Here is a 5,582-nt window from a genome sequence, read left to right as displayed (position 1 = left end):
GCAACAGTTGCATTTTCACTTTACGTAATTTTTTCGTGCGAACCAAACACCGAAAAATATTTTCGAGAAAATAATTTTTTTTAAAATTGATTTCATCGAAAATATTTTACGACGGAAACCATTTTACGTCAAAACAAACGGAGCATTAATTGCATAAACCAAGAAAGAAAATAAAAAGGAAAATAACAAAAACTCAATTAAGTTTTATCCAAAATTATTAGAACAAATATGATTCCAACAATAGAAAGCTAAGTCTTTCTCAGCTCAATCACACCAAAATCCCATCTTTCGGATAAGAAAAATCTACAACTTTGTGTGTTCTTGAAACTGTAAAAGGATTTACTACTTCTTTTGTTGACAGAAGGATCTGCTGTCTAACTTCAAACATTCTCAGTAAAAATTTCCTCAATTTCACAGTAAACGGCAATAAGGAAACAATTTTATAATTCGTGTTGGGATGACAAAATTAATACACAGAAAGGAAGATAATTATAGGATGGATAACAGAAACCTTTGAGCTTGAATTCAAACCATGAACAATCTGTTATTTAACTTTTGGAATCAGCAATTACCTTTAAATCTTAACATTTCAGCTTGGGAAGAACAAGTCAGAACAACATATAAACTTTAAATCGTCAATGACTGCAACCTTAAACATTGCCAACTGTGTTTTATATAATATCAACAACAAATTTATTAATTCCCAATATTTTTTGTAAACACTAAACACAGATTTGTAAGCATTTCTCCTAAACTGAAATGAAGTAATTAATATTTCAATCTTCTTCTAATTTTATGATTACCAGTCATTTAATTGGGTGAAACTATAAAAGGTTCAATTGCTCAAACGTACCATAACTTCTGGCAGTTCAATGAATAATCGATATTCAAAAGTCTGCTTGGTAATTTGTTAGCAGCAAAAGCATACCAAAAATGGATTAACTGAATAGGCTCAACTTCAAAAATTATACCCACATTATTAAACAGCTTGCAGGCTTTAGTTTCAAACCTTCAACTTGAATAAAAACAATTCCTAGTTTAAGCAGACAGCAGGAGTTGTTTACTCAGATCAAGTCGAGGCCCTCCAGGTTGGGTAACTCCTGCTGAGCTCATATGTACAAACCTACAAGCAACACAACCAGAAGAAATAATCTAAAGCAAAAGTGCACCAAGCAGACCAATTACATTCAAGCATATATATATATATATAGTGATAACAAAAAGATCCAAATGGAAAGAATTGTCAAACCTCAGACTTGCGGGATCCTCTATATTATTCCAGATGTTTGATATTGGAAACTGAAATATAGAGAAAAAGCAAACCAAAAGATCGATCGAAACACTTGCCTTCTCTTGTATACTTTTCATGTACGAGAGCTTTGCTTCTATCCTCTTAATAAAAATTATTATTCACCAAAAAAAAAGGTACGAAATGCTTGCAGATCTGAAATGCAAATTTTATTAATTTCAAAGTTCATTTGATTAACAACTGTAAGAAAAAGCATATCAAAACTCAAATACCAACTCCATAATCCATATTATATTTACATCAGAAATCACAACCCCCAATTTTTAAGTAAACATCAATACAAAAGGAAATATACATAGACAGAGAGCCAAAAAAAAAAAAAAGAAAGAAGCTAAACATGAGTGAATGAAATTACCTTTTTGTTGATTAGGCGACACCCGCAGCACCCTAGCTTACCACTTGGCCATATCACCAAAATGATACAAAAATAATATATGAAATATATATTCTCTTGGGGGGGGGGTTTATAATTCATTCATAGTGCAGCCTACATGATTAGGCAACACCCAGATTTGAACTGGGAAAAGGAGATTTGTAGTCCCCTGCCTTACCACTTGGCCATGTCGCCAAAAAAAATACAAAATAAAAAACAAAAGAAAAAAAAAATCATTTTTGACATGTTCTAAAATAATAATAATAAAAAAGTGAAATATCCTTTACTCTTTGGGGGGAGGGGCTAGAAATCGTTTATGGTGTGACCTACATGCAAATACAAGAATGAACAAAAATTTAAAAAAAGAAAAAGGAATGAATGAATGATTCATAGCATGCTCTACATGCAGCAAGAGAGTCCTTTTTTGAGCCGGGGAAAAAATAATAATAATAAGCCACTAAAATGAATGAATGAATGAATCTTTTAAAACGGAAATAATAATTTTTTAGCCAAAAGAAAGAGAAATAATTATGGATGAATGAATCATGGATGATTCATTGCTGGCTATGGACCATCTTAGATAGGTACCACAGAGCGTGGTCCAAAGCCAGCGATGGAGTTTTTGGCCCTGCAGATCTTAAACCTTCTCCCCCTTGCTTGAGCAGCCATGGCCTTATTCAGATCGAAGTCTTGGGCCAATGACTCGTAAGGGATGTTAGCCACCTTCATATCCAATCCGGGAGCCAGGAAGTCAAAATGGACGAGGTGATCAAGAACTCTGCGTGGACCCAGACAATTATCCGGTTTCCTTGCTTTCAAACCCAAGTTGAAAGCCTCCATGTGGTCAGAATCATCCGTCAAATCCCCCGACTCCCACTTCCTTTTCAAGGTCTCCTTCCTTCTCATATTCTCTTGGGATTCGGTCAGCGAGGAAGAAACCTGGGTTGCATCTTTGAAAGGTTTAGGAAGTGGGTTTGATCTCTTTCTCCAGATGCCCCACTTAACTCTTAAGCAATTGCGGCAAGGCTCCAATTTAGAGGATGGAGCAGAAAGCTGGAGAAGGATGTCAAACACTTCCATTTCATCTTCAGTGAACGCAACCATAGAAGATCTCTTTCTTTGGATGCCCCAACTAACTCTGAAACAATAACTGCCAGACTCTGAAGCAGAGAGTTGGCGCGGGATTTGAGAGACTTCAATCTCATCAGCGCCCAAAGCAAGAGCAGGCTTGCATTTATCCACTTCCATGCTTTGTCTGATCAAATCGGAAATGTTTCTGAATTTCAAAATTCCAATCACACTGATATTCTTCAGCAATCCCGAAAATTACTGAAAACCCCTAAAAAATAAAGCCTAAACTCAATCAATGTCTCTAACACTAAACCCCCTATATCCTTCGGGATTTCAAGATTAGGGTTTCATTTAGCTGAATTCCAATCAAACCCTTGACCTTAATTCCTTTCAGAATTTTCAACGTCGGATCAAAATGTTGTTGAAATTACATCATCCAGGAAATAATAATAATAAAAAGGGACAACTTCACAAAAGGGTATCGAACTATACCGCGTTTTGACAAAAGGGTACTGAATTATCATTTCTCTCGAACTCGGGATTTTAACTATCAAAATGAGTCCTAGAAGGACATTTCATCTGGTTTCAGCGTTAAATCCTCAAGGAAGTGGAGTCACATGACTTCCACGTGACTTTTTTAATGCCATTTGTTTGTTTTGCTCCTCACTTTCATGCATGTAAACTTGCCATGCGATATCTCCACCCGGTGCCAATGATCCCCATTCTTCTCCTCTTCCCTCTTCCTCTCTCCGCTTACTCTCGCCACCCGGTTCTCCAGTTCGATCTTTAGCTCCTCCTCTTTCAACCCCAACGCGTCCAGCATGATAACGTGACCTTCTGGTGTCTCCTTCCAGTCGAACTTGTCGCCCCTATGGAGCCAAAATGGGATATTTTCCAACACTCGGAATGGGTCTGCCCAGAAATCAGCCAACATACTCCCCACACGATCTACGAGTGGCAGCAAAGACTCGTTTGAGAACCCAACATTAAGAAAGAGTAGGAGAAACAAAACGGGGACAACTTGTTATGCTTGTTCTCTGATTTCTCTCTCTTTTTTGTTTTAGAGGTTTCAGTAAGTGGAAGAACGCTGATATTTCGGTGTTGAGCTTGAGCGTTGTAGGTTTGTAGCATGCTCTGTGATTCTCACTTGTGAAGAGCGAGGGGGTGCTACGCTAGCTGTTTATATATGGAAAGGGAAAAGTAAAAGACGTGGCGGAATTTGGAGAGCTCCAACCAAAAGGGCTTCTTGGGGTACAAACCATGTTAAATTGGAAACTCAGAATTTGGAAGCCACATCTAGTGAGGATTACCAGTAATATCACATTGAATGACTTTTTAATTAGCTTTGATCTGAAATTTGAAGTTCATGTATTCTTACAGGAAACTGTTTGAGTGGGTCACATGCAAAGTGGAAGTCACTTGACTCATGAAACAATTTCCCCTGTTTTAGCTTCACAAAACAGAGTGTTTAAGCCAATGGGGTTCGGCTCATGAAAAAGCCACTTAATCAGAGGCATGGGCTTCGCATTCAGGGAAGAAGAAGATTTACAATGTTTCTTGTAAGAGGTATTTTGGATTTGGCTGTGAGATTGACTAGGAGACCTCTAACAAGCTTGAAGGCCTGTCTTCATGTTCTGGATCCCACGGCGCTCCTCCAGGCTCGCCTTCCACGTCTCAGCTATTTCCTTGGTTCGGTCCTTCACTCTCGGCGTCACCAGCAGCCTCGACTTCCCAATCATCGGATCCACCACCACCGGTATCAGCAACTTCAGCACCAGAACGCAGGCCCAGCCTAAATCATTCACTCTATCGCTCTTCTCCACTCTTGCCCACCAGAAACACCTCCAATATCGATTCCAGCACGAACCTTAGCGGATCCACGCACTCAGCCAGAGCTAGAGGCATCTAAGCCGTCAACGCGTCTAACTCTTTCTTCTTCCCAGTGATGAACCTCCAAAACCCAAGAGCGTCCATTTTCAAGCAAAATGACTTCAGACTTAGAAGTAAGCCCTCGCCGTTGTCGACCTCTCCGTTCTCATCCTCTTGGGATGCCCTACGGAGAGCCGTGAGTGCAGCCTCCGTTTTCGCCTCCACTTTCTCCAGTACGATCTCGACGCTGCCTTGGATGGTGACCTTGCGCTTCTTGAGATCGTTGAGGGAGGCCTTGGTCTGGTGGTCTAGGGTCTGGATTTTGTTCCTGAGGGCCTTGGAATTCTTCAGGATGTTTTGCTCCAAGGACAAGAAGTGGCCCGAGAGCTCCTTCCAGAGGAGCGTGCAGCTTGTCATCGACACCACGCGGCATTTTCCGTTCACTAAACCAGTTTCGTTTGCCGGTCTCCTCCTGGCCGGTTCATCTCTCTAACGTCGTCATGCATGTCGGTTCTTCCACTCCTCAAAGGACCGTTCAGAGCTTCTCTCCGAGTTGATGATGACGACTACAATTTGCATGTGTGAGTGGAGAGTGGGTCCAACTTGAGGAGTTGTGTTTACATGCATTAAAGTGAGGGGCAAAATGGACAAATGGCATTAAAAAAGTCACGTGACTCCACTTTCGTGAGGATTTAACACCGAAACCAGACGGAATGCCCTTTTGGGACTCATTTTGATAGTTAAAACCTCGGCTTCGAGAGAAATGATAATTCAGTACCCTTCTGTCAAAACGCGGTATAGTTCGATACTATTTTGTGAAGTTGTCCAAAAAAAAAAAACAAAATAAATATGTTGAAGTTGAATCGATGACCCACTAATGGAGGACAAGAGTGGGGCTCGGGTATTCTCGAAGAAATGGAACCCTAAATCCTTCGGAATCTCAAGATCTGGGTTTAATTT

At 39.9% G+C, this 5,582-nt stretch overlaps 1 non-coding gene across 1 annotated transcript; it reads right to left on the bottom strand.

Moving 5' to 3' along the window:
- Window positions 1-1,806: 1,806 nt before the first annotated feature.
- TRNAC-ACA (transfer RNA cysteine (anticodon ACA)) lies at window positions 1,807-1,877 on the bottom strand. Its single transcript has one exon. It is a non-coding gene; the product is annotated as a tRNA-Cys (tRNA).
- Window positions 1,878-5,582: the final 3,705 nt, after the last annotated feature.

This window comes from Alnus glutinosa, chromosome 6, assembly GCF_958979055.1.
Source record: "Alnus glutinosa chromosome 6, dhAlnGlut1.1, whole genome shotgun sequence".
In the NCBI taxonomy this organism is placed as follows: Eukaryota; Viridiplantae; Streptophyta; class Magnoliopsida; order Fagales; family Betulaceae; genus Alnus; species Alnus glutinosa.
The sequence above is the reverse complement of the archived record's forward strand: the minus strand, read 5'-3'. Positions and strand labels throughout refer to the sequence as shown.